The sequence below is a fragment of the Phycodurus eques genome, chromosome 4 (assembly GCF_024500275.1).
Source record: "Phycodurus eques isolate BA_2022a chromosome 4, UOR_Pequ_1.1, whole genome shotgun sequence".
Lineage (NCBI taxonomy): Eukaryota > Metazoa > Chordata > Actinopteri > Syngnathiformes > Syngnathidae > Phycodurus > Phycodurus eques.
In genome coordinates, this window is record NC_084528.1 from 4,097,327 (window position 1) to 4,108,891 (window position 11,565).

The following is an 11,565-nucleotide window of genomic DNA, read 5'->3' on the forward strand; positions in this document are numbered from 1 at the left end:
ACAAATGCCGGCAACAGTGTCTGTGCGAAGTGAATGCTGGCACTGTTGGGGGGGTGGGCAGTTTGGGTTCAATTGGAACTGCCGGACTAACACACACTCCACTAATGAGATAGTTTCTGGAAACCTTGAAAAATTACAAATAACCGTCCTACATTCCAGGTGATTCCTCAGTCACCTTCCCTTAGGCCCGAGGCAATGTTACTCCAACCCCGGCCTACTGTAGATTTGTTCAAGATTTTATTTTATTTTTTCCTTCTTTGGACCGTCTCTGATCCAATGTCCCTTCGTTCTACAATGGAAGCATCTTTTACCCCCTCCGTGTCCCCTCCCTTGTCCAGTATCTGGTCTTGACCTCAAATCAGTTTCAGCGATGCTTTGCTGTCCATGAGGCTGTTGTCGAGTGCATTCTACAAGGCTAGGCGGTGTAGGAGGGGGGCGGCTGCTCTTGTGTGGTACGGCTGTGTGAGGAGAGGAGGTGACCGCAGAAGTGCTGTGTGTGAAGAGCCGTACTGTGGGTCGCAGGAGGCGTTTGTGTTGTTGGTCATCTTCCAGATTGAACTCTCCTTGATCTTTGTCATAGGGTCTGACCGATTAGAACACAGGCGATAAAGAGCCCCGGCAGCCCCCCCACCCCCCGTCCTAATTCTTTGGATGAAGCAGGATTTGTGCGTTGGTCCTGGATGAACAATCCCCTGGATTGGCAATTAATCCCAGGATCCCACTTCTGACACTGCTTTTGTGTTGGAAATTCTTCTGTTGTAGACTAATTAAGGAAGCAATCTTGTTTTTTTTTAAAAGTGCTATTAAAACGATAACAAAAAGACAGGGTGAAAAGGGAGAAGGAAGCAGAGGAGAGCGAGGGGGAGCTGGTCGGCTGTCGTCTTGCTCCCCACACTCTCTTTCTGAACCCGCAAATTGAAAAATGACAGATTTATAAGGCAGATCCTTCAGTCAGATTCCATGAATTTCCATAATCAGGACATTCCCACCAGCTACCTAACCAGGTGTGGGAGCCCGGTTGGTAATGTCCTTGGATAAGACAAACAGCTTGCTGCTTTTAGCAAGGCTCGAGATCTCAGAAGTTACACCAGAAATATGGAACAAAATAATCCATTATAAAAGGCAAGACAGTCAGCCTTATGTAAATAAATAATTTTGCCAACTCACAAGCCTCTTAAAAAATGTGGCTAAAAATCTGATACTTATCCGATATCTGCCAGTTAGTCTATGTTTACATACAGGTCAATTACGCATTCAGTTCCCCCCCACCCTCCCCCCCCAATTCGACGCATCTGTTTTTTGTTTTTTTTCCCATGTCAGTGTGAATCATATCCGAACCAGGCCTCTTTCATATGTGGATATAAATCAGATGTCTCCGATGCATATGCAGTGTGGACCGGCAAGTCTCGCTCACCCGACCTGTAGGTCATCAAAAGGCAACAAACGTCACAATTTTTCAGAGTCAGTGGAGACAAGATTCTTTACAACTGATATATACATAACTGATACGAAAATGTTGTCTCCGGTTGCACATAATCCTTGAAATTGCCCAAAATGCTCTCATGAGACATATGTGAAGGGCCATATTTACTTCCGCAAACACGAGTGCACATGCCACCTCCTGTTTTATGTCCATTCATCGGATTCATTCATTCCATCTGCAGTAGAAGTTGCATTTGTTTGCATAACGTGAACAACTACATAAAAAGATTGGATTTAACACAAATCAGAATTGGGCATCATGCCCTGCAGTGTGAACATAACCGTAGTGTAGTGTAACCGCAGAGATCTGCTCTACTCTGTCAGTGCGAGCATGAATTCATCAAAATACACCGATTGCTTACGTATCACACCCGCATCTGCTCAAACAACAAACAAACATTAAAAAAATGTAAGTAAGTAAAGGCTGTAAGTCTAAACTGCTCTAAAATGTACACAAATATGGCTTAAATATGCTACCTGGGATGTGTCGACCATTTCGGGAACATAACTGGTGTGGAGGCTTGTAAAGGTATGTACAATTTGGTTATCTGCGGTATGATCATGCCGATCAGATGCGTCACTTGAACTGCATCAGCAGAGATGCAGTGTAGACCTAGTCCTGTACAAGGGCAAGCAAAACCAGCCTGTCTCTATTGAATATACAGAATAAACTTTGGCATTCCCAGTTGCAGAGCCAAGCTTTTGGCTCATTTCATTCATCTATTTTCTATACAACTTACGGTATCCTCGTTACTGGTGAACTGGATCCTATCCCAGTTGACTGAATGAGAGGTGGGGTAAACAGTCAATCGCAACGCATATGTAGACAAACAACCATTTCCACTCACATTCAAACTGATGAACAATTTTGATGCCTGCTTTTGAAATGAGGGAGGAAGCCAGACTACAGGGAGAAAATGCAAACTCCACACAGGAAGGCGATAGCCAAGACAAACCCGAACCTCATAAATGAGGCAGAAGTTCCAACACTCTTTCACCGTTCTTTGCTGTTATTTAAATGCCAATTCCACAACATGGTATACAAATTATGTTATAGTATTTTAAAGGTCCTATATTTTACCAAACCAATTTTTTCTAGTATTTGGGATGTTATATTGTCTCTATGGTGCCTCAGTAAAAGTGAAATATGAATTAACATCGTTCACGCATTGAGTCCCAGATGTTTTTCTGCCGAGAGGCCTCAATTCAGGTCATTCAAATTTCCTGAGCTTATCTACATCACTAGCAAAGATCTTCGCCTACCACTCCGCTCCCAAGCCAGCGCTGTCAACATAAACGTGCTCTCACCAGTGGGTCTTCTACACTGAGGCAACCAATCAGAGGAAAGGGGGCAGTCTCAGCCAAATATGGACAAAGTGGCTACAAAACTGGGCCAAACAGAAGTAGCTGTCAGAGGGGCCTTTTCTGGACAGTGGACACCCCGAACTGGTCGCCAGCCAATCACAGGGCACATATAAACAAACAACCATTTGCGCACACATTCACACCAAAGGGCAATTTAGAGTTTCCAATCAACATGCAAACACAGGCGGGGCCGGGATTTGAACCCCGGTCCCCAGAACTGTGAGGGAGATTTGCTAACCAGTTGTCCACCGTGCCGCCGGAATAAAATCATTCATTCATCTTCCGTTCCGCTTATCCTCACGGGTCCCGGGCGTGCTGGAGCCTATCCCAGCTATCTCCGGATAAGAGGCAGAATACACACTGAACTGGTCCCCAGCCAATCGCAGGGCACATAGAAACAAACAACCATCCGCACTCACATTCATACCTACGGGAAATTTAGAGTCTTCAATTAACCTGCCCCGCATGTTTCTGGGATGCGGGAGGAAACCGGAGTACCTGGAGAAAACCCATGCAGGCACGGGGAGAACATGCAAACTCCACACAGGCGTGGATTTGAAACCCGGTCCTCAGAACTGAGGCAGATGTGCTAACCAGTCAGCCACCGTGAAATCAGTCCAGAGAAAATTAATGGGATATTTCAGCACATTTAGTACATCTAAAACCAGCTAGTGAGTATATGATGCGCATTAAAAAAAAAAACATTGAAATATGGTAATCAAAAAATGCTTTGAGGTTGCAGTTGTGGATGGCTTGAAGTGACCAGTACTATAGGCAAGACAGTGCGTCTGACAACCCCAGTGTAACAAAATATAACGGAGTAATTTGGAAATATACATTGCTTTCATGCCTGCGTTAAAAGTCACATTTTGGGGTCTATTGGCACTCAACTGCTCAGTCTGACTGGTTGAATTTTTTTTTTTTAAATATGAAAAAAAAAAGACATTGCAACTGTGAAAATGTAACTGTCACTGTTCTGACATTTGGATTATTTTGAGTTCTGTATTTTTGTGTAAGAACGGTGATTATATCCATATTAGGTATATGCCGTTTGTTCATTTTACAAAAGTCACTGTGATTTAGAGTAAAAATATTTTTTGAACAATGATTACATTCCATGATATTCTGGATTTTATTGAATAAAACCATCATGATAATATTTTATTTGTGCAAAATTAAAACTCAATGTTTCAAATTAATGTTAAAAATGTTTGATTTTGTCATTATATAGAGATGAAAATCAGAATCATCTTTATTTGCCAAGTATGTCCAAAACACTCAAGGAATTTGTCTCCTGTAGTTGGAGCCGCTCTAGTACAACAGACAGTCAATTTACAGAACACTTTGGAGACAGATAGACATTGAGAAAAAACAATTGTGCAAAAAGATGCAGAGTCCTCTTGCACTTAGAGCAGTTCGAATGACTAATATTGCAATAGTCCGGTGCAATGACCATTGTGCAAAGGGCGCTGAGACTTCAAGGAGTGTATGCGGTTTAAAGTGACGAGTAGTGCGATCATCTGGGACAATGTTGGTTGTGCAAATGTTACAGATACTCCTCAATCAGTGTGCAAATGGAGCAGATGCTACTCTGGCACGAGTGGCCAGTATATGCAAACAGTGCAGCATGGCGAGACAACTTCAGTGAGTGCACGAGTAATACATAATTGGCCCCACAGAAATGTAACAACGAACTCAAGTCAAAAAATTGCCAGCTTATTGTAATGGAATTATAGGTTAGGTGTTTAAGAAGTTGATCGCAAGAGGGAAGAAGCTGTTGGAATGTCTGCTAGTTCTAGTTTGCGTTGATCGGTAGCGCCTACCTGAGGGAAGGAGCTGGAAGAGCTGGTGACCGGGGTGCGGAGGGTCAAAGAGGATTTTGCACACCCTTGTCTTTGTTCTGGCAGCGTGCAAGTCCTCAATGGTGGGTAGGGGGGTACCGACAATCCTTTCAGCAGTTTTGATTGTCCGTTGCAGTCGGAGTTTGTCCTTTTTTGTAGCAGCGCCAAACCAGACTGTGATGGAAGAACACAGGACTGATTCGATGACCGCTGTGTAGAACTGTCTCAGCAGTTCCTGTGGCAGGCCGTGCTTTCTCAGAAGCCGCAAAATAATGCTACATTGGTGTGACAAAGTGTTTGCTCCCTTGATGTATTTTTTTTTTAGTTTTTCCCACCAAACAAATTAAATATTAGTCAAAGACAACACAAGTAAACACAAAATGCAGTTTTTAAATTAAGGTTTTTATTAAGGGATAAGAAGAAAAAAAAAACATACACGGATGGCCCTGTGTGAAAAAGTGATCGCCTCCCCTGTTCAAACGTACAGTGGGTACGGAAAGTATTCAGACCCCCTTAAATTTTTCCACTCTTTGTTATATTGCAGCCATTTGTTAAAATCACTTTTCCCCTCATTAATGTACACACAGCACCCCATAGTAACAGAAAAAAAAAATTGAAATTTTTGCAGATTTATTAAATAAAACGTGAAATATCACACAGCCATAAGTATTCAGACCCTTTGCTCAGTATTTAGTAGAAGCCCCCTTTTGAGCTAATACGGCCATGAGTCTTTTTGGGAATGATGCAACAAGTTTTTCACATCTGGATTTGGGGATCCTCTGCCATTCCTCCTTGCAGATCCTCTCCAGTTCTGTCGGGTTGGATGGTGAACATTGGTGCACAGCCATTTTCAGGTCTCTCCAGAGATGCTCAATTGGGTTTAAGTCAGGGCTCTGGCTGGGGAATTCAAGAACGAGTTGTTCTGAAGCCACTCCTTTGTTATTTTAGCTGTGTGCTTAGGGTCATTGTCTTGTGGAAGGCGAACCTTGGGCCAAGTCTAAGGTCCTGATCACTTTGGAGAAGGTTTTAGTCCAGGATGTCCCTGTACTTGGCTGCATTCATCTTTCCTTTGATTGCAACCAGTCATCCTGTCCCTGAGGCTGAAAAACACCCCCACAGCATGATGCTGCCACCACTGTTCTTCACTGTTGAGACTGTATTGGACAGGTGATGAGCAGTGCCTGGTTTTCTCCACACATACCGCTTAGAATTATGGCCAAAAAGGTCTCTCTTGGTCTCATCAGACCAGTTAATCTTATTTCTCACCATCTTGGAGTCCTTCAGGTGTTTTATTTATTTTATTTGTTTATAAATCAAAACTCCATGCGGGCTTTCATGTGTCTTCCACTGAGGAGAGGCTTCCATTGGGCCACTCTGGCATAAAGCCCCGACTGGTGGAGGGCCGCAGTGATGACTGACTTTCTCGAAATTTCTCCCATCTCCCGACTGCATCTCTGGAACTCAGCCACAGTGATCTTTGGGTTCTTCTTTACCTCTCTCACCAAGTGTCTTCTTCCCCAATTGCTCGGTTTGGCTGGACAGCCAGCTCTAGGAAGGTTTCTGGTCATCCCAAATGTCTTCCATTTAAGGCTTATGGAGGCCACTGTGCTCTTAGAAACCTTAAGTGCAGCAGAATATTTTTTGGTAACCTTGGCCAGATCTGTGCCTTGCCCCAATTCTGTCTGAGCTCTTCAGGCAGTTCCTTGGACCTCATGATTTTCATTTGAGCTAATACAGCCATGAGTCCTGAATCCTATTGAGATGCTGTGGCATGACCTTAAAAACAGGGTTCATGCTTGATGTGGCATAATTACATTTCTGAAAATATGAGGGGGCCAAAATTTCTCTACAGCACTGTAAGAGACTCTTTGCAAGTTATCGCAAACAGTTGTTGCTGCTAAGGGTGGCCCAACCAGTTATTAGCTTTAATGGGGGCAATCACTTTTTCACACAGGTGAAGCTTTGGATTTTTTTTTCTCCCTTAATAATAAAAACATTTAAAAACTGCAATTCGTGTTTACTTGTGTTGTCGTTGACAAAATGTTTTTGATGGGAAACATTTAAGTGTGACAAACATGCAAAAAAATAAATCAGGAACAAGGCAAACACTTTTTCACACCACTGTAAATTGACCCAGAAGTATTTTTATAACAATCTCATCCATTGAAATTGTAAATCCATGTCTGTATTTCATTTGAGGACTCTAAAATTACAACTTTATGCATGACTCCAAGCCTTTGGAGGATCCTGCAGAGGTTATTCGGATTCCAACAGATTAGCTTCTGACTTGCTTGTTGCTCATCAGTGGCTTTTTTTAACAAGCTCTCGAGATGTATGGTCCTGACAGAAACTTTACTAAATATGCCTTACCTTTATGCCTATGCCTTTATTTACCTGTTCGCTCTCAACTGGAAAAAAAGGTATGATGCTCCCAACATGGAGGGAATAAAAGAACTCATGAAATAGAAGCAAAATCTTTATGACAATTTTTTTTCAAATAATTATTTTCACCTTTACCTGAACACTAACGGGTAACATTATGTTGCATTTGCTCTACAACTGTTTGGATTATGTTCATAAAAGGTTTTAGTAAGTTTCAAGTTCCAGCCAGGGAGAAATTGAAAGAATTACTGCATCAGTGTAGGTGAGTTAATGTTAGATGTTGAGACCTCCAAATTATTCACATTTACTCAAGAGGATTCTGCATTGAGAACATACTGTACCATGCTGGATTTTTACTGGTTTCTTGTGAAAACAATAATTAAAAGTAGAATTATGATGAAATTTATTATTACCTGAATTACACAACAGGTGACACTACAGTAGTTACGTTTCATTAACAACAAATTTCTGACACAGTTAGTCATGCTAGTTTTCCCAGAAGAGGAAATGTCCATGTCTAAAGTACAGAGACTACAAAATGATAAATTTGTCATGTCCATTTCCCTCTGATTTGCATATTCAAATGACTTGGTCAGTTAATCAATTACATATTCCTTGCTCTGCTATGGGCCACTCCTCGTCAGAGATGTGCCTGCTTTCATGCACTTGTGACTATCATCACAGCAGAGTGATCAGCATCATCAAGCACTTCCTCAAAACTTGGAGAACCTGAAGCGACACCAAAGTAGTCATCTGCTTCTTTCTTTGTCTTGGCTGTTACAGCAAACTGACCATGATGGAGCACTTCATCTTCAATTCCAGAATTACAATCAGACTTATCAACACATGTTGAGCCTTTGAAGTTAGCAGATGGGTCTGATTCCATTTCTTTGATCTGTAGACCTTGAAGCACATCTCCATCAAGTCCTTTACTGTCAGCATTGTAGGCTGCTGGCTCTGGTATCCTTTCCAGTTGTCTGCCAATCAATTTATCAGTAGACACAAAGAGAGTAGTGTCTAAAGTTTGTGACCAAAATCTGCTCTCAGATGATTCACTGACCTCATCAAATTCTGGAGAGTCTGTTTTAGCCTTACTGTTGGCAGACTGTTCTCCAGCACTTAGCTCCAGTCTAGTGGTATCAGATGCAGTAGTTCGGATAAGGTGTGTGTGCTCTGCACTTGTGTTCCTACTTCCAACCTTGATCATACCAGCCTTGGGTGGGCAATTCTTTTTATCGATGTTAGAGCACAGTTCAGCAATGGCAATCAAATCTGTGGAATTTTTTTCAGCAGAACCAAGATCAATGCTGGAGTTTTGTGCATTAACGGTTGTGTTTCTAGAAGCACCTCTTGGAGTGCCAGTACTGTTGTCACTAAATGAACCCCTCATAGAACCATTGTAGGCAGAAGATGCAACTTCTCTGCTCTCAAACACATCTTGTTGTGTTGGTTCTGTCCTCTGGCTGTCAGTCAGGGTTGGCAGACCCTCTTCCATCCATTCCTGGTTATTTGTACTAGACATTCTGATTGCTGTGCGGGGCCTCAGTACTTCCTCTCTATCCGGGAACACAGAAGTCTTATGTTCCATCTTGGTCGCTGATGAAAACGTTTCTATTTTTGTAAAGTGACCTTTGTGTTTTCTCGGTTCTTTCTGATCCACCCAGTCTTGTTGCTCCTCTGATTGAAAAGGTGAATCCTTCATGCGTGACCCCTCTTCATTTTTTTGGTGAGTGAGCCAGCCAGGACTGATAACTGTGTTCTTCACAGCTGAGGAGGACATTAACCTTATAAAGTCTCAAAACTTTCCAGGTAGCGACGGTAACAAATTCTTACTTTTGAATTAATAATACCCCAAAGCGTATGCAAAAAGCATGTAAAAACATGCCTGTGGTATTTACACAAATAGAATACTATATTCAGAGAACTTACAGTCCTGCATCTTCCCACATATGGAATCACAGCAAGAGCACATTGACATTGGTGCATCCAGCTCCTCCCACCTGAACACATGAAACAGAACACCACTGCAAGCTTATGGTTTAGACTAAACAAAAAGGGAACATATTCCTTAGTTTAAAAATTGTTGCTGTCCCTCAGCTAATTAAAAAGTTAGATGTGTGGTGTGCTTCGCTTTTATTTCCAGAATGGTACCATCAGATACAGTGTGCAGTCATCAATCAGCATGAAAACAAGCACAAATAAAGTATCAGTTCTAAGATCACTAAATACAGTAAAGCATACAACCGTCTTTTCATAAATGGAGAGAAGAAGGACATAATACTTGCCAAGGTCATTAAGATTCAAAACTTCAGCTCTGTTTCTTCCTTCTTTAGCCAACATTCCATAGATTGGAATGTGAAAAAGAACATTTACCTTTGGTTTAGATATTATTTTGACATTCAGGACTCATGTGGAGCCTCTTTGGCTATATATTCTTCTGTGTCCTGAAGCTCCTCTTTCCAAAGTCTGAGAGAACACTGTTTGAGAACTCTGGTGTCCAATTCTATGCAACATTGCGTTGAAAGAGGTTCACTAATGTAAAATTTTGTGACATGGAAATGATTACCAATAAATACATACAATTGTGATACATTTACATGCCCTGGCAGGATTTGTGAAATCTTGGCTAGTTTTTGGATAGGACTGATCATGTGTAACTTTATTTAGGAATCGTGGTCAGGTGAAGCCATTTGTTATTACACGTCTGTGCCTTTTTAAACCATAACGACAACTGAAATTGCCAAATGGCCCCCGATCAAAGTTTACATACTGTAATCATTGTATGTGGATAGTCAATGAGTTTCTAAAATGCTTGAAACCACTGCACATTTCATCAAGGGCAACAAGGAGGTACTTGGGGTGCACAGTCGAGTTGCTAGAAAAAAGGTTGTTACTGTGGCAATGCTACAAAACAGCTGCTTATAATTTGCCAAACTGCACTTATACAATCCTCCAAACTTCTGTAACAAAGTAATTTGGAGTGCTGAGACTGAGATTGAACTATGGTCACAACAATAAACGCCACGTTTGGAGAAGACTCAACACGGCTTATGACGAAAAGTACACCATCGCTACCGTGAAACATGGAGGTGGATCTCTGTTTTTGGATGTGTGTGTAAGAGCTACAACAGCACATGCAATAATCAACAAAATTGATGGCAAGACATATGCAGCATGTTATCAGAAAATATTAGAGTACAATTTTCATTCATCAGCTGCACATGGGACACACTTGGTCTTTCCAACATGACAATGAAAGCACAAGGCCAAGTCAACCCTTAAAAAAGGACCTGTGGCATCCAGACGGCCTAAATTTCTCTAACAAATTCTCTGTGTACAGGTATTTTTTGTTCATGTGATTCACCTTGCTTTTAAAAAAAGAACCTCACAGAATTTGTCTGATTGGAAAGATTCATTGATGAGGGGCAGCGCAGAGAGATGCCGCCTCACTATAGTGACACACTTCTCAAAGTAGGTTTGAAGTGTGTGTTTAATGCACGTCCCTCTGTTGAGCCCTTAAACTGCAATCGCTGTGGTGCTTTTTCAGTTTGAGAAATGCCTCTGGTTTTACATCTCATGGGTTGAACACAAGTGTTTTGTGCATATGCACAGAGGTGGGTAGAGTACCCAAATTTTATACTCAAGCAAGAGTAGTGTTACTTTAGAATAATATGACTCATGTAAAAAGTAGTCCTCAAAATAACGGAGTCAGCAAGTACTCCGTGAAAGAGGGAAAAAAAGTACTGAGTAACATCTGAATTCTTTTTTTTTTTTTTTTTAAATTTAGCATGGACGTCAAAAATAAAAACAAAATATGAATTAATTCAGACTACGTACAAATAAAATCTTTATAAAATCTTAAAAAATTCAACTCCAAGAAATGGCCATATTACTTTTTTTTTCCACTTGTTAAACAGCACAACAGGCTCACCAGGCAGAGATTGCAAAAACAGGAATGCTACAGTGGATATAAAAAAGTATACACACCTATGTTCAAATGCCAGGTTTTGTTGTAAAAGAATTTTCACCAAAATAAATAATTTTAGAGCGTTTTACACAATTAATGTGACCTAGCATTTGTACAACTCAACTGATTTATTTTGGTATCTTTTTGAGAGGGGAGCAGAAATAAACTTGAACGTGATTGACTTGAACTTGACATTTAACTTGCTGCCTTCTTGGCCAGGTCACCATTCCATTGCAAGAGAGATGTTCTCTTTTAACTGGTCTTTTACCTGGTTAAATAAAAAAATCTGGCTGCACAAGGATGCACTCTCTCATAACTGGCATGTGGCAGTGTTCAGAAGTAACAGATCACATTCAAACTCCTGTTCAATGGGAGTCGACACACACCTGCCACGATTTAAATTTTTAAATGGGGGAAAAAAACAACATGCATAGGGCCTTACAGAAACATTGTTTGCTTTATCCACTAAAATGACAATGAAGAAGCTGTTTGCTGACCAGACTTATTGATCATGTGTGTGTCAGGAAG